Below are 19,309 nucleotides of genomic sequence, written 5' to 3' on the forward strand. Positions count from 1 at the left end.
GGATTTAAAATAACGGAAGTGTGAACCTAGCCTTAGACGTTCAGTCAGAAGTCAGTACACAGACGGAAAGTGTAAAGTGACAGATTGAGTAAAAGGAGTATGGTTGCCAGGGAGAGTACAATGTAAGTACTCACTGGACCGAGCACCGGCGGGGTGTAGAGCCCTAGTTCAGGAAGACTCTTCAGGTTCACCTGATAAGAATCTGCCTGGTGAGGGGACCATCAAAGACCTTACCGACGTTCGTGTCCGGGGCATAGCAACAAAGAGGGAACCTGGGAACGGGGACAGAGGTCCGACCCAAGAGAGGTTCAAGCTGCCTGCCATATGGGCCAGGACTGTGACAACCGGAGGGGACACCAAAACCGATCCAGGTCAAAAGGGAACCACCAACTGCAAACGGGTGTATGGAAATAAAGCTCACCAGGTCTCTACCCGGCACAGGAACAAATGGAATACCGGATTGGTAGAGACAAGCACCAGCCAGTTGCAGCTTCTCCGAACCAGTGCGTAAAGTACAAGTTAAACCACAGCCCCTGTGTTGCCTGAATTCTTTCTACACCTCTGCATCATTATACTAGAACCACCATCATCCTCCCCTGGGGCCTAGCTCTGCTTGCGGAGGGCCATCACATATAAGCTGCCTAATACCACCAGCCCCAGCAGTGGGAGACTTTGTAGTGGCGGCTTTCCCCATATACCCGTATACCGCAAGTGGCGTCACGAAAAACACTTTATTTTATTTTTCTCTTGTACAATTCCCCTTTATAAGTGACCCCACGGGTTACGGAACCGGGTAACGGCCACCCGTGATACGTCCCAGTGAATACAAGGCCCGGGGACAGAGTACCCCAAAGCCCTGGGGTACGTCATAATCAAAATTCCAGAAATGCACTGTACCTTTGATTGACATGTCAGCGGTGAGGGCCTTTGTGGGTCAGGTCCTCACTGTAAATTCCTCCTCCTGCTTCCTCTGTCGTGCCCCCTTTTCTTTTTTTTAAATATTGCTGCTGTTAGTCGCGCATGCGCATTGACAAAGTAATGTCTTCATTAAAAAGGCGTAGGAGTTTCCACATACGTGTAATGCAATCTCAGTGCCATTTTATTGAAGACACTGTGGAGAAGACTAAAGGGGGCTTTACACACTACGATATCGTTAATGTTTTATCGTTGGGGTCACGTCATTATTGACGCACATCCGGCGTCATTAACGGTATCGTAGCGTGTAACACTTACCAGCGACCTTAAACGTCCTCCAAAGTTCCAAAGTGGTGAAAATCGTTCACCATGGAGAGGTCGTCCTAAAACCAAAAATTGTTAATGGTTGTTTATAGATGTTGTTCCTCGTTCCAGCAGGCAGCACACATCGCTGTGTGTGACACCGCAGGAGCGAGGAACCTCACCTTACCTGCGTCCCGCCCGCAATTGGGAAGGAAGGAGTTGGGCGGGATGTTCGTCCCGCTCATCTCCGCCCCTCCGCTTTGATAGTCCGGCCGCTTAGTGACGTCGCGACGCCGCCGCACGCACCTCTCCCTTGAGGGAGGGATTGTTTGGCAGTCACAGCGACGAAGCTGACCAGGTAAGTGCGTGTGACGCTGCCGTAGCGATAACGGTCGCTGCGGCGGCAGCGATCACACGATATCGCATGCACAACGGGGGCGGGTTCTTTTGCGTACGATATCGCTAGCAATTGCTAGAAATATCGTAGCGTGTAAAGCCCACTTAAGACCGGCATGCGCAGATTTTTAATTTTTTTTTTTTTTTACATTTGCCGCTGATAGTCTTTTCTGCAGTGTCTTCAATAAAATGGCGCCAAAGATTGTGGTACACCCATGCGCGGACTCCAGCACCATTATAATGAAGGCATCATTACTGTGGCAATACTCACACGCCGCCGACAGCAGCAATATTTAAAGAAAAGGGGGCAAGCCATGCAGGAAGAGTAATTTACAGTAAGGACCTGACCCACAAAAGCCTACATATATGCTTCAATTAATGGTGAGGTGCCTTTCTGTAATTTTGATTACAGATATTTCAGCAACCAAGCATCCGATCTTTCAACAAAAGGTATGCCTTGATTCAGCATCCTAGTACCAGCATGGCACTGTCTTGGCGCTCGCCTGGTACTGTTGCTCAGCACCATTTATTTACATGTGCTGGTGGACTTCTTATAGTTTCCTCCATTTGGTCAATGCGTATACGCACTGCTGCCCCATTCTAAGAGGATAAAAGATCCCCGTTCTGTCAAATGTTGTGGGTCCCCACGGTTATCCCTTCTGTTCATTGGACAACCCCATTAAATCTATTTCTTGTGCCAAAAAGGTACTTACAAACAGCCAAGTATGAGGGGTCTTATGTTAAAAAAAATGGATTACTTTGCTGTTAATGGAAGGAACACTTTAGAATTCTATTTCTAAGCTGAACGTTTCACAGCAGGTTATAGCGCAAAAGCATCTGAGCCGTTTGATATACAGTGTGTCCACCCACATCCTGTCCACCGCCATTAACTTGAGAACGGCGGCAGCTATAGGCATAGAAGTGGTGTCTAGGTATAGTAAAGTAGCCATGCGCTATACAATGAAACCACCTATAGCGCCACCTGGTGGAAAGCAACGGAGTTAGCATTTTTATCTCGAAAATGGAAGAAATAGAAAAAAAAGTGAATTACAAAGTTGTAGGGCATCATCAGTTCAATACGAATCAACAACTTACATACAGACTTGCTATGATATGAAACCCATGACCCCCCCCCAAAAAAACATTGAATGCTGGTCACGCATATGGCGCTCATTTAATTTGGGTGCTCAAAGTGGCCCCCGTCAGCTGCAATGCACATCTGGACTCTGCACAGCATACTGTGTCTTGCTGCACGTTGTGCAATACGGTAGGTGACACGTTTGCACAAGCATCTGTGATACTTCGTCGTAGGTCCTGCAATGTTGGTGGAGGGGTCGCATACACCTGCTGTTTGATGTGACCTCACAGAAAGAAGTCCATGGGGTCAGGTCAGGTGAGCGTGGAGGCCACTCCACACAGCCACCATACCCAATGACTTGTAGGAAGGTCTCCATGAGGTATCGCTTCACGTCCGCAGCCTTGTGAGTTTTACACGTTCTAATCATAGCATTTCTGTATGCAAGGTGTCGATTCATATTGAATTGATGATGCCCTACAACTTTGTAATTCACTTTTTTCTCTATCTCGTTCCGTTTGAGATAAAAATGCTAACTCAGTTGTTTTCCATCAGGTGGCGCTATAGGTGGTTTCATTGCGTAGCGCATGGCTACTTTACTATACCTAGACACCACTTCTATTCCTATAGCTGCCGCCGTTCTCAAGTTAATGGCGGTGGACAGGATAGGGGTGGACAGTACACACTGTATAACTTGTCATATATCACTGTATAACTTGTCATATATCAATATAAATACTTGAACAGTTTAGTCTTACGAGTCCAGTGGGCGGTCTGACATTTGTAGCTCCACCCCTTGGACTTAAAAGCCTACAGTAAACAGCGCTTTAAATCTGTTCAGCTCTTTCTGCTCTATTACATAAAATGAATCATGTTCAATGTAACCAAGTTACTTTAAGACCTATTAAGGGGATGGAGAATGAGCGTTCCTTATACTGTATATATGTAAATATCAGCGTTCTGAGATGAAAGTGAGATCTGTTATACACTCCATGCCCACAGGCCGCCTTGTCCTGTGAACAAATATGGCGGTAAGTTAGAATTTTCTTTAACAATATTCTGGTTTCAAAGTATTACCTGGAACATTACATATGCGTTCCACATCACTGATGCTGATCTATTATTTGATTGGCTATTGTTATAACCCTTTTTATGGTCTGTTTGTGTTAGTTTTTGCAGAAAAGCCATTTTGAGAGTTTGGCTTTAAAATAATCGGCAGTTTGACCTTATTCTTTTGGCCATCTCTACAGTCTGTGAAAGCATTGAGGATTCAAAAACCGCACATGAAAATAAAAAATACAACTATAACATGGATTCTGGCTCCATTTTCTCTGGGGATATTGGTGTAATAAAAAAAAATTAGAATTGTGATCTTGATCCTACCAAAAACCACAAATTCAAAAATTGGAATATGCACTTTAAACACATTTTAAAGGGAACCAACCAGTAGGATTTTCATATATAAAGTAAACCCAGTGCTATACTGGTGCTAGGATGCTGAATTCAGGCATACCTTTAGTTCAAAGATTGGATGTTTTATTTCAGAAATATGTGCAAGAATAGTTGCAGCAATGCACTGCTATTTGATTGACAGGTGCAACAGGAATGGACAATATGTGGGTCAGGCCTAGATATCTACTCACAATTCTGTCTGAATTAACTTCTATGACGGCGACAGGGGGAGGAAGGCAAGGCAGGCAGACAAGGGCGGAAATAGATAGCAAGATCCGAACCATATAGTCCCTTCCTGTTGCACCTGTCAATCAAATAGCAGTGCATTGATAGAACTTTACTTGCACATATTTCTGAAATAAAACATCCAATCTCTTAACAAAAGGTATGCTTAGATTCAGCATCCAAGCACCAGTATAGCTCTTGCTTTACTTTATATATGAAAATCACTTTGGTTGGTTCCCTTTAAGACTCCCCTAAAACAAATTACAAATAAGTTGCTTGACACACATGCAATATGTTGGCTGATTATGCCAAAATATGCAGGTCTGTTCCCTGTGTCAATTTTTATAGATGTCACGTGAAAAAAAAAACAACTTTTAGGAGTCTGGAGAATGTGGAAAGGTTAAAGCTCCAAAAGACAAAACAATGTGGAGTTAATTTCTTTTAATCCAATGCCAGATTATGAAATATTCTGGATTATGAGAATTACTGAACACTCACCAATAAGGAAAAAGTGTTAACAAAACATTTTCTTACCCGTCTGTTCACGATAAGTTACAATTTCCATTCTACAATCGAAGCAATGTGGCTATTTTCCATGCAAATGGTTTTCGCTGTTGACGCTCGGATTAGCATTCTGCCACTTATAGAAATGGAGATTCTTCTATAAATCTGCGGCAATTCATTCAGGTCTCTCATAAAAGCAAACACAATGAGAAGATTCTCATCACTGAGGAAAAGATAACAGGGAAAATTGTATGGAAAGTGTTCTGGCTGACAAAAGAGGACAATAGAATACATCAAGGGTGGGAGAAAAATACAAACGTGGGAGCATTTTAAAAGAAATATCATCTAATATATTTATGCAGCAAACATAAAAAAAAACAAAAAAAAAAAGTATACAGCCAGGTCCATCACAACTCCTACAAAGCTATGTGGCCTAGACAATCCACTGTGAGCTAAACATTGATATTTTCCTGCACTGATACATTGTAACAAAATAACTGGCCACGTTTATCCAATGGGTTAATCTCTGCAGGACTCCCTATTATTATTAGTCACTGATGGTGGGGAACTGAAGAGTATGGAGAGAGAAGTAATTACTAGGCCCTTCAGTCCTTTGATCCTTGCTAGTTAGTTAACGGCCTTCAGCTCAATCTTAAGCCATGGTGACTTGATGGATGAATGTAGGAAGATCAATCTTGTGCAGCCTAGATAAGTCCACCAGGGTCTTCTACACTGTTTTCTTGATTGTATCAAGCCTTCAGGTTACTGGTTTTCTCTTCACCTCGTTCCCTCTTTTCTTTTGACCCTGATGTCCAAATCATGTGTCCAAAGTAGGCAAGTTGTAGCTTGGTGATCCTTGCTTCGAGTGACATGTCTGGCTTGATTAGTTACAAAACTGATTTGTTTGTTCTTCTTGCCATCCATAGTACTGATAACATTAGCACTACATTTCAAAGGCGTCGGTTCTTCTTCTGTCTTATTTCTTTATTGTCCAAGTGTTGCATCCATATGTTACTACAGAAAAGACCAGACTATGTGGGAGCCGAGACCAGACTATGTACGAGCAGTGTCTTCATCACCAGTGAAATGTTCCTCAATTTGAGGACCTTGTCCAGTGGCTTCCAATCCATAGAGTAGTTCAGCATCCTCCTTGGCATCTGATGTTGGTGCATAGACTTGTATAACTGTGACATGGGATTGGCGCTCCTCGTAGTTGTATTGAGATGACTATCACTGACTGCATTATACTTCAGGACAGTGAAAGCCAATTTTCAGTTGAGAATAAAAGTGACACCATTTCTTCTTTGGCTATCATTGCCAGAATGGTAGTGTCATGGTTCAACCTCCCCATCCACATGGCTAGGGGGCGGAGCCTTCTCTCGGGCCTCACTTTCGGAGCTTGGATGCTTTACATTCTGTCATCTCTGGTGAATCAGTGCAGTCTATAAGCTTAGCACTACTTGCCTGTGATTGCTGGTCCCTGTCAGTGTTTCCTGATCCGCCCTTCCCCTGTGCTCTGTCTGTGTTCCGTCCCACCTCCTTCCTTCCCACAATAGCCCCAGTCCTTCCCCCTTCTCCTACCTCCCCCCTCAGTTGCTTCCTCTGTTACTGACCTCGGCCTTACCTCGACCCTGCTTTTGCTCGTTCCTCCAGTCTTCTTTCTCACCGTACTGTATATGACCTGGCCTGCCTGAACATACCCTGCACGCCCCGTGGCCTCTGTATTCTGGCTGACTCTGCAGGGCAGTGCTCCAGCACACATTGTGTGTCCACCTCCATGCTGATTCAGCTCTGTGTAGTGTCTATTCCTGCAGGGCTCCAGCTCCCCCTGGTGGTAGCCTGACAGTATAGCCGGCGCTGGTTCACCAGAGATGACAGAATTTAAAGCATCCAAGGTCCGGAAGTGAGGCCCGAGAGAAGGCTCTGCCCCCTAATTATGTGGATGGGGAGGTGGAACCATGACAGGTAGACCCAATGTCCAGATTGAGTCCATCTTAGTTCGTTAATTCCGAGTAAGTCAAGCCTTGTTCTGTCCATCTTTGCTAGGGGCCTTCTAAGGATCCCCTTTTCTTTGAATGCTATAAAGTATAGTCACAATAAACTGTGTGTTCCGGGGTTCTTTGTAGGGTCTTGTTGAGTTAAAAACAAAAAAAAAGCCATCTATCCAGATGTAGAAAGTTAATTTATATTATGCAATTTCTTTCTTGTATCAGCCACTAAAGGCACGTTCTGCTGAACAGAACGAAAACAATGGAACTCTGCTGCCCTCATGTGGCAACATGAAGCACTGCATAATAATCAAAATATCTTGCCGGAGGACATAACTTGGCAGGCCCTGGGCGAGGAGTAGTGACGTTAACGGTGGCATTATTTCTGCAATTAATCACGCAGCCTACATGCTACTCTTCGATCAGATCAAAGGATGTATAGGTATCATAAAGTAGGTCATTGACTGACACATGACTTCAAAATTAATGGCCAATATCTCTAAGCGACTCATTTACTTGCTCGTGGCAACCACACAGAAGTAAAGATAACAATCCTATCCATGCGTTGTCCTCTTTGTTACATTATAAAATAGGTCATAGACAAATTTAGGCCAATTCCATCTCCTATAAAGTCTCATTTGATGTTATATAAGCCAAGACCAGAAGGTGCATTCCACAATGCGGTCCAATAATATGTAGGGTCAGCAGTGACGTCCGGTGACTCCCTGGGTGTAATGCTGTCCATTCTCTATGGGACATTGCCTACTGACCTGGTCTATTATAGATCTATATTACAAAGCTGCTGTCACCGGGTCCTCTATGCCTGCCAACAATTGGTGTCAATCACAAGGAAAGAAGATACCGGGCATTATATATATTTTATAAAATGTAGAACATGAACACAATTAGTGAAAGACTGTATATTTATGGGAGTCACTACTGTCTGTAACTATATCATTAACAGAAAGCGATAGGGAGTCAATGCTATCTGTGCCTGCATAATTAAGAGAGAGGAAGGCAGCACTATCTATACCTACATCATTTAGAAAGAGAGGGAAGCAGCACAAAGTGTATCAGCATCATTTACAGGGACATACAGGCAGCACTATCTGTACCTGCATCATTTTCAAAGAGAGTCAGGCAGCACTATTTGTACTTGCATTATTTGCAGAGTCTGGCAGGCAACACTATCTGTACCTGCGCAATTTACAGAGAGAGACAGGCAGCACTCTCAGTATAAGAATCATTTACATAGAGGGGCAGGCAACACTATCTGTACCTAAATCATTTCCAAAGAGAGACAGGTAGTACTATCAGTACCAGCATCATTTACAGAGAGGAGCAGACAGCACTATCTGTATATGTATCATTTGAAGAAAGAGACAGGCAGCACTATTTGTACTTGCATTATTTGCAGAGTCTGGCAGGCAACACTATCTGAACTTGTGCAATTTACAGAGAGACAGGCAGCACTCTCAGTATCAGCATCATTTACAGAGAGGGGCAGGCAACACTTCCTGGCTCATGTTCTGACACCGGCTTCCATCGCGGCGTCCTGCTGTGAGCTCTGCATGTGATGTCTACACAGCAGTGGACGCAGCACAGAGGAAGGAGCTGATTGGCGCGCGCCTGTGACCCCGGAAGTGCAGGCGCCAGCAGTTCCGGGGTCAATCAGCTCCATGTGCTCGGCGGCAACAGTTTGTTTACATTTGCGTCTTAATTGACGCGGACACAAATAAATGGAGGTGCGCTTCACCCCCCGCCTTCCCCCTCCGAAAAAAAAAAAAATTAAATAATTTTTTTTTTTGCTGCCAGAAGGTGCCACCCCCCGCAACCTGCCGCCCCAGGCACCGGACCACGGGTGCCTAATGGTAAATACGGCCCTGGTAGTGGTGGTGGGGTTACAGTGTGGGCCGGTGTCTCTAGTCAATACAGAACAGCCCTATACTGTGTGAATGGTACAGTGACAATCCGCTGCTACTGGAATAACATCATTAATCCAGTCATTGTGCCTTTGCATGAACAACACAGGCCTAATGACATCTTCGTAGATGACAATGCTCCAGCTCATTGAGGTCGCACCATTAGGGAAGAGCAGCTGGAGACGGGGGACCTCAAATGGAGCGGCCGGCACTTTCTCCAGACCGGAGTGCCTTAAAAAACCTATGGAATCAGCTGAGTCGCTGTGTAGAGGCCGTAACTCTGTACCCCAGAACCTCAATGACCCGAGGACCGCGCTTCAAGAAGAGTGGGATGACATGCCTCCGCAGACAATAACTACTTGTGACCAGCAGGACACGTTGTCGTCAGCTGTGATTGATGGTCAAGCCCACATGAAAAGTTACTGAGACATTGACAATTTGAACTTTCATGATAAAATATCCCTGTAGCGTGAGCTTTTTTACGTTTTATATAAATTTCACCTAAAAGCTAAAAATCCCAAACTTTTTGTGAGTAGTGTATACAGTATGTCCACCGCCATTAACTTGAGAACGGCGGCGGCTATAGGCATAGAAGTGGTGTCTAGGTATAGTAAAGTAGCCATGCACTACGCAATGAAATCACCTATTGCGCCACCTGGTGGAAAACAACGGAGTTAGCATTTTTATCTCAAACGGAACGAGATAGAGAGAAAAAAAGTGAATTACAAAGTTGTAGGGTATCATCAATTCAATACGAATCGACACCTTGCATACAGAAATGATATGATTAGAACGTGTAAAACTCACAAGGCTGCGGACGTGAAGCGATACCTCATGGAGACCTTCCTACAAGTCATTGGTTATGGTGGCTGCGTGGAGTGGCCTCCGCTCACCTGACCTGACCCCATTGGACTTCTTTCTGTGAGGTCACATCAAACAGCAGGTGTATGCGACCCCTCCACCAACATTGCAAGACCTACGACAAAGTATCACAGATGCTTGTGCAAACGTGTCACCTACCATATTGCACAACGTGCAGCATGATACAGTATGCTGTCCAGAGTCCAGATGTGCATTGCAGCTGACGGGGACCACTTTGAGCATCAAAGTTAAATGAGCGCCATATGCGTGACCAGCATTCAATGTTTTGGGGGGGTCATGGGTTTCATATAGCATTTCTGTATGCAAGGTGTCAATTCATATTGAATTGATGATGCCCTACAATTTTTTAATTCACTTTTTTTCTCTCTCTCGTTCCATTTTTGAGATAAAAATGCTAACTCCGTTGTTTTCCACCAGGTGGCGCTATAGGTGGTTTCATTGCGTAGCGCATGGCTACTTTACTACACCTAGACACCACTTCTATGCCTATAGCTGCCGCCGTTCTCAAGTTAATGGCGGTGGACAGGATATGGGTGGACACACTGTATATACACCATATGTATTATCTATACAAAAGCATCAAGAGATAGATAAAGACGGACAGGTAGATGAATATTCTGCAGCTTTTTAATAAAGCATCTGATTGCAGAACAGGCGATAAGACATCCGAGGCCACAGAAGGGATTTGGTGTAACCGCTTATCCCCGACTACAAAGACAAAGTGATTTTACCTCCAGCCTTAATAAACTGTAAAATGCAAAAAAGAAAAAATGTCAACTCAGGTCAGAACTTAAAAATTCCTCATAAATCAGTCACAGACGACTGAGGGAAATTCACAAATCAGACTCCTGGAGGAGCCTGGGCTATTTCTCCAGACAGACGCTCACCCGGGGCTCACTAGATGAATGGATTCATGTTTATGAAGGGATTGCATAAATAACAATCATCTAATAAACTATCAACTAAAACTGTACACTGCTTTCACACAGTTACTTTTTAGGGCAGTCATAAAGAACAACTTTTCTAGCGGAAACCCCTTCGGGAGACATTACCGTACTTCTTTGTGAAGTTTTTGGAGAAGTTTTTCATTTCCTGAATTGGATTTGGAGAAGTTTATTTTCTTCCACCAAGACCTGAAGGAGAGAAAACCCCTCAAAAGAAGGAACTTATTTTTTTTCGTTCCAAAACAAACTCCTTCAAAAAATTGTGGACACACACCCGAATAGTTACCACTAAATTAATGTAAAGGCCCAGTCACACGTACCAACGTATCTAACGATATATCGCCGGCGTTATGAATTCCGTGACGCAAATCCGGCATCGATAGCGACGTCGTTGCGTGTGACACGCACGAACGACCGTTAACAATGCTTACCAAATCGTCCATCGTTGACACGTCGTTCCTTTTTAAAAAATCATTGATTGTTCAGCACGCAGGTTGTTCATCGTTCCCGAGGCAGCACACACCGCTACGTGTGACACCTCGGGAACGACGAATTACAGCTTACCTGCGGCTGCCAGCAATGCGGAAGGAAGGAGGTGGACGATGTTACGTCCCACTCATCTCCGCCCCTCCGCTTCTATCGGGCGGGCGCTTAGTGACGCCGCTGTGACGCCACACGAACCGCCCCCTTAGAAAGGAGACGGTTCGCCGGCAACAGCGACGTCACTAGGCAGGTAAGTCCGTGTGACGGCTCCTAACGATGTTGTAAGAAGAAATGTGTTCCAGCTCACCGCTCTGGTGTGTAAGTCTGAGGAGTAGACCAGCTGATCCTGCTCGGAAATCCCAGGCACAAGGGGATAATAGCAGATACAAAGTAACGAAAATCCAGCAGATCACAGGCAGATGAATTAAAAACTTACCTTTTATTTTCATCGCTTTAAAAATGGATAGACAGCATCCACAAGGCACAGTTCATCCAACGCGTTTCAACATAACACAGTGTTGTAAGTTATTATTCATGGATATATAACAACTAGTACAATACCTCCATCAAAGGTATAGAGGTATTGTACTAGTTGTTATATATCCATGAATAAGAACTTAAAACACTGTGTTATGACAAAACGCGTTGGATGACCTGTGCCTTGTGGATGCTGTCTATCCATTTTTAAAGCGATGAAAATAAAAGGAAAGATTTTAATTCATCTGCCTGTGATCCGCTGGATTTTCGTTACTTTGTATCTAACGATATTATGCGCCACGGGCAGCGATTTTACTACTAGCTGTAGTACCCTCCGAGATAGTAACTGTGTCTGTGTGTGTGTGTCTCTGTGTGTGTGTGTGTCTCTGTGTGTGTGTGTCTCTGTGTGTGTGTGTCTCTGTGTGTGTGTGTGTGTCTCTGTGTGTGTGTGTGTCTCTGTGTGTGTGTGTGTCTGTGTGTGTGTGTGTCTGTGTGTGTGTGTGTCTGTGTGTGTGTGTGTCTGTGTGTGTGTGTGTCTGTGTGTGTGTGTCTGTGTGTGTGTGTCTGTGTGTGTCTGTGTCTGTGTGTCTGTGTGTCTCTGTCTGTCTCTTCACGGGCTTTTTTCACTTGTGTATCGCTTCCGATCCGGGAGCATCGGAAGCGATATGCTAATGACCCTCAGCTGCATGTGTCCGCCGAGGTCATGCGACTGTGATCTGATCTTTTGATCGCATCACAGGAGTGGAGAAGAGGGAGGGAGCGCTTTCTCCCCATCTCCTCTGCTGTCTGTCTCTGCGTGCACCGCACTGCAGTCGCATACCAGCCAAGTGCAGTGCGATTATATACACGCGTGAGCCGAGACTCGGTGCAAAACGCAGCATGCTGCAATTGCACAAAGAGCACGATTTGTGTGGAGAAAACACAGGACAGAGGAAACTGCCTCATTGATTAACACTGGTGCGAGTGCAATCCGATTTTTTTATCGGATTGCACTCGCACATGAAAATTGCAGGTGGAAAAGAGCCCTACCTGTCTGTGTCTGTGTGTCTGTCCGTCTGTCTGTCTGTCTGTCTGTCTGTCTGTCTGTCTGTCTGTCTGTCTGTCTGTCTGTCTGTCTGTCTGTCTGTCTGTCTCTTTCCATGTCTGTCTCTATCCATGTGTGTCTGTCTGTGTCTATCTCGGTCTCTGTATCAGTCTCTCTGTATCTCTGTGTCTGTCTCTCTGTGCCTGTCTGTCTCTCTGTGTCTCTGTGTCTCTTTCCCCATCTGTCTCTTTCCCCGTCTGTCTCTTTCCCTTTCCGTCTCTTTCCATATCTATCTCTCTGTCTCTTCCTGTCTGCCTGTCTCTTTCCCCGACTGTCTCTTTCCTTGTCTGTCTGCCTGCCTCTTTCTTTTTGACTATCTGTCTCTCTGTCTTTTTCCCAGTCTCTCTCCCTGTCTGTCTGTGTCTGTCTGCCTCTGTCTGTCTGTCTCTTTGACTGTCTGTCTCTCTCTGTCTCTTTCCCTGTCTGCCTCTTACTGTGTCTATGTCTGTCTGTCTCTTTCTGTTTCTCTCTGTCTCTCTATCAGTCCCCCACCGACATCTTATTACCTCACACATAAGCTTCTTATACTAACAATGTATTTTGTTCCTATAGCAACCACTCACAGCTGCTATTAATTACCTGTAGGTCACAGCTCCATTGACTTTAAAGGAGGCAGGTTTTTTGGAGAGTAACTAAAGCTCGGGGTTACATTTTTCCATCAAAAGAGTCTATGACGTTCCCTAAGTCACATGAAGCGTCTGTGCAAAATTTAATAATTGTAAATGCGATGGCGCGGATTCTTTTAGCGGACATACATACACACATATACACTCAGCTTTATAGATTAGACTTATTCTTGAACAAAAAAAAAATCTAGATTTATTCCAATATAAATCAGTCATCACATTCTGGAACATCAACATTTTGTGCTAATCCGATTACTGGTTCAAGTGCTCATATTCTTACTTGACCCACTATTCTCGTGGTGCAGAAACAGTCCTATAATGGTGGGTACATACCATATCTACAATGGTTTAATTACCTGCTTGAATTTATTATTCTCCTGCAGGTCCAACGTAATCCACACAAGGTCCCACGACGCTTCCAGCACTAAGCAGCCATAGAACATGACCACCCACTGTGAGGTTCAGGCAGCGACTGAAGTGAGCCGCGCGATCAGCAGTGACGTCACTCAGGTGATTTGCGGTCACAGGTGGAGGACTGTGGGAACTTTCAGCTGTGGCTAACATGAGTGACGTCACCGCTGATTGCGACTCAGTCTCTACCTGATCCTCACAGTGGGCAGTCATGTTCTATGGTGCTCACTGTGAGCATCAGATGTAGCAGGCTAAATCGTCATGAGACCTTCTGTGAATTACGTCGGACCTGCAGGGGTGTTTTTGGGTATAGTAAAGGGGTGAACAAAGGTGCTTTTTTTGTATTTTAGTTCAAATAAAGGATTTTTTGGGCGTTTGTGTTTACTTACTTTCACTTACAGATTAGTTATGGGGGGTCTCAGACGCCTTCCATTACTAATCTAGGGCTTAGTGGCAGCTGTGGGCCTGCCATTAACTACTTAGTACCTCCATTGTCACTGCACCAGGGCAACGAGAAGAGCCGGGTCCAGGGCCAGAATTGACGCATCTAATGGATGCACCACTACTGGGGTGGGCGCGGGCTACTATTGTTAAGCTGGAAAGGGCCAAATAATATTTGCCCTTCCAATCCTGATAATATCAGCCTCCAGGTGTCTGTTGTACTTTGGCTGGTTTTAGAAAAATGGGGGGACCCCTCATCAGTTTTGTTTTTTTATTTTTTTTTTAAATAAATCAAACCATTTCAAAAAACCCGAAAACGTGGGTTCTTCTCTATTTTATTTTTCATAACCAGCCAAAGTACAGCAGACAGCTGAGGGTTGCAGCCTGCAGCTGCTGCTGTTCCTGTGCTGGATATGAAAAATGTGGGGGACCCCATGTCATTTTTTTTTAACAGAATAGAATTTAAAAACAGCTGGCCAAGCTAGCCCTCGCTTTATCCATTGAGCAATTCTGTTTGTTCTTTTTTTTCTATCTATTCTTTCAATTTTTTTTATCTATCTATTCTAGCTATCAATTATCCTATCCTATCATAATTTGTTTCTCCTTTAAAAAACGCATAAAAACCGCAGTAACAAAAACGCGGCAAACCGCATGTGTTCTTTCTTGCATTTTTTTGGGCCACAAGCTGCGTTTCTATGACCAGAAGATAAAAAGATGCACTGAGATGCCGTGTGCAAACATAGCCTTATTGAGAGACTCTCCTATACAAATCTGCATCGCTGTCAGGTCCCCTGTGTTGACTCCCCCTGGTGACTGGAAGCAGAATCACTCGCACGGAGTGACTGGTACCCGGTCTGTTTGTGAGAGCTGCAGTGCAATGCAGCTGTAATGTTGAGGGATCTGACAATCACACAGATCTCTGTGTGAGAGCCCATCCACCATCGGCAATTGCCAACTGTAATGGTTTTTGGTCTTTTAATTGTAATTTATTTTTTTTGGGGGGGGGGGTCTGCTTTCTTTTGTGGATGACGCCTTTCTTTGATGAAGAGTCCTGCTGTATTCTTTAACTTTTCGCCAACTAGGTCTTATTTTTATAGTAGGGCTTATATTTTCAGCATACTCCAAAAAGCCCCCAAAAAAATTCTACTAGGGCTTATCTTCAGGTTGGGTCTAATTTGTAGGCAAATAAAGGTACAGTATATAAAACCATTTGCAAGTAGCTCCCCCTAGTGGTGACTGCTTTTTTACAGCTGGATGAATAATACAATTTTTTTTACATGCAAAGCCCAATATACAGATATTTTAGGGTAGACATTACCTGTAATAACTCTAGGATGTAATAGTATGTCCATTTCAGGGTGCAGAGGCATGGAGCAGGTTCAGGTACTGAGCCCGCTACTTTCAAGAGCATTAGCTCCATTTGGGGGCGGAGAGAAGAGGATGGATGGTCAAGGCAGCTGGGGGTCCCATCACTGCGGTCTTCTGACTTTTTGTAAAGTCAAAGGCTGGGCTTCATAGGAGATTGTAATTTTCTAGTATGTGAAGTATAAGGTACAATCGATCTAACTCGAGACTCCCTAGAGGGACAAAAAAAAAAAAAAAAAGTAGTAAAAAATATTTCATAAATAGCAAATGTTTGAATCATCACCCTTTTCCCATGTAAACATACAGAAATGTAAAAAAATAAAATAAAATGCGCAAATTTAATATCGCCACTTTTGTAAAAGTCCAATCTACCAAAATATAAAAGTGTCGTAAAGAAAAGAAATATCAAAACGCCAGAATTGCTGTTTTTTGATCATTGTATCCACCCCAGAATGCAATACAATGGGATCTAAATATTGGATGTATCCCATAATGGAGTAACTGCATCTCAGCGCACGAAAAAAAAAAACCCAAACAGCTCCAGCTACAGACAAAGGATAAAATGTGTGCTACAGGGGTTCTATCATTTCGCACAAGGTGCGTAGATGACATGACTTTTATAGTGAGAATAATTGCTAAGGGTTTGTTTATTTAATGTAAATGCAATGTGAATCCGATCGCGATGCGAATCGCACCGCAATATCGCGCCCCCGTATCCGGCGTACAATGGGTTAAAAGTAATACATTATAATCTTTCTCTTTCCACAGGAAGCCGGCTACAGAAAACACAGACTGAGGAAGAATAGGGAAAATAAAGTAAAGATAAGCATGAGCCCACTGCACAGGAATGTGTGATCCGCTGCCAAGAATTTAAATAACATGTTTTTATGTGGCGGGATTTCATGGAACAAAGGAATGGGGTCATCTCCGGTCGCAAAGCGCGGTAAAAAGCAGCAGACTGGAGTAACGGCGCGGGGCGGGAGCATCGCTGCTCAACTGAAACTAAACAAAAAATATTTGGATCCGTTTATTCCAAACCTGATACGAAATGACAGGAGGGATGCGCAGAATTTAAAGGCACAGGGGACCCCTTTTATTTAATAGGTTGGCGGGTGCAGGGCTGAAATCAGTGGTTGCAGGGAAGAAGTCATAGGACATTGGCAGGGCATTGTAGTTTGCAACAGCAGTAAAGCGATTGATTGGTGACCACTGCTTACTTCAGCCGCAAAACTAGAAGTGACAATAGTAGAAGACCCCTTTAACATAGAGGATAGGAGCCACGTGGGGATGGGGGATGGGGTCTTCATTGGCAGGGAGTATATATAGGTATTGATGGCATATAATGAATGGCGGCATCTCTGGAATGATGGCACAATACGGAGCACTTATTGAAGGTAATATATGGTGGCATCTGTGCCAATCACTATATATAGCACTTTTCGGACAATGTAAGGAGACATCTGTGGCAGTGACTTTATGAGGCATGTGTGGCACAGTGTAAAGGCACATACAAGAGATGCGTAATGGCATATTGGACAGGCAATATATGGTGTCCTCTGTGAAAGGCATTATATAGAGTATTTGGAGGTAATGCACGGTGGAATCTGTGGCATGCACTATGAAGAACACTTTGAGGCAATACATGGTGGCATCTCTTACGAGCAACACCAACAAAGCATGGTGGCATCCGTGGCAGGCAAGATATAAAAGGTATTAATGCAAGTCACTATATGGGGCACTTGTAGCAGGCAATATTTGAGGGCATTTGGTACACAATATATGGTATAGTACCATAGCTACCATGTCTCATGTCAAGTAATGCATGATGGAATATATAGGACCAATGGGTTAGGACATATCTGCAAGTCACAATATAGGGCATATGTGCCAATCCATGTAGTCATTGGTGGCAAGGAAGTAATAGAGATATCTGTGATAGTCACTCTATAGGGCATTTGTTTTACAAATGATGTAAGGGTAACTAGTGATGAGCGAGCACTACCATGCTCAGGTACTCTGTACTCGTAACTAGCGATAAGCGGGCACTACCATGCTTGGGTGCTCAGTACTCGTAGCTAGTGATGAGTGGGCACTACCATGCTCGGGTGCTCAGTACCCGTAACTAGTGATAAGCGAGCACTATCATGCTCGGGTACTTGGTACTCATTAAGAGCAGTTGGATACTCGCATGGGTGCAACTCAAGCACTCTAGTATAATGGAAGTCAGTGGGGGACTCGAACATTTTTATGGAAGATTTTCCAGAAAAAGACTCAAGTCCCATAGGTTTTCTATGGGAGTCAGGTCTGGAGAAAGTGCAGCTGCTCCATTTGAGATTCCCCCAGTTTCCAGCAGGCATTCCTTAATAATGCAACATTGATGATCTGGAGCATAGTCATCCGTGAAGATGAGATTAGGCCGCTGCTGTTTATGTAGAGGCACAATGACTGGATCAATGAGGTTATTCCAGTAGTAGGGTCTTGTCAGGAGCTCAGTGTAGATCCGTTCTATACTGACTAGACACATCGGCCAACACTGTAACACCACCACCAAAGGATCGTCTGGTGACAACAGTGGCTGACGCATAGCTCTCTCCTTGGTGACTACAACATTGTCGACGGCCATCATTTCTGCTCAGGGTGAATAGACTTTCATCTGTGACCAGCACTGAGGCCACTTGTCCACCGGAAATGCTGCCTATGCCTTATGGCGTGATCAGGTACCTTGCAGGTCGTCTGGCACGCAGACCACGCTGATGTAAATGGTTTGCAATGGTCTGAAATTACAATTTGGTGCCTATCACCTCCCTGAAATGTGCCTGAGGTTATGTGGAGTTCATCATCCAGTTCCAAAAGACAATGTTCCCAATTGAGCAGTCATCATTGTGGGATGTGGCCATAGGACATTCACTTCTCTACCTTTCTATATTATATGGGGCACGTGTGTCTGGGCGGCATGTATGACATTGATTGTATGGAGGGCTGGTGTAGCACCCATGGGGCAGGGGTTAACTGTACCAGGCCGGTGATGTCGGGTCCGGGAAGTCACGGGTGGCCCTGCCCAGCTTCGTGGCCCCGAGATGTACAATAAAAGGGGATGACGAGGATGGGTGGTGGAGGATGTTGGGAGTTGTCTCGTGACGCCACCTGCGGTACGTGGCCAGGGATTAGCCGCCACTGCGGTCGCTGTCCTCTGGGGCGGGTGATGTCGCAGCTAGGATAATTCAGCTTCCCGCAGGTGAAGCTAGGCCCCAGGGAGGATGATAGAGGTATTAGTGGCCATGGGCATCGAAGCGCGGGGCGACGGCATTGAATCGGATGGACACAGTAGTTGTGGTTCCAGGTCTTTACTCACTGTCTGTGGGTTGTCCGAGAGGTGCCGTTCTTCACTGTGTTGAGCTCCAGCCAATCTCGGGTAAGTTAGAGGTAGCCACCGGTGTTTGAAAGTCTCCTTTCCTAAGGGATGCCCCATCAGAAGTGAGGAACCCAGGCTGAGCTTTCCCGCTTCAAGCCTTGGGCCCCGTGAAGAGAAGAGAGAAGAAAGTGGTGTTGTGTTGCCAGAACTGAAGTCCCGACTTGACTGAAGATTGTACTTCTACCCCAAGTGGTGCTCGCCCCCCAGGTGGTTGTCCTAGTTACCGGGAAAGTTCTATGCTTCGTAATGGCCACCCACCTATCTACCCTAGCCCAGTCCCCAGTGAGAAAGCACCTAAACTGTATGTAATGTGGCTTGTGGAAACACCAGTGATTAACCCCCTCCTTACTGTAATGCCTGCCTGGATCAACAGACTCAGGTGGGATGTAATGGACAGACTAGAG

Source organism: Anomaloglossus baeobatrachus, chromosome 8 (genome assembly GCF_048569485.1).
Source record: "Anomaloglossus baeobatrachus isolate aAnoBae1 chromosome 8, aAnoBae1.hap1, whole genome shotgun sequence".
Classification (NCBI taxonomy): Eukaryota; Metazoa; Chordata; class Amphibia; order Anura; family Aromobatidae; genus Anomaloglossus; species Anomaloglossus baeobatrachus.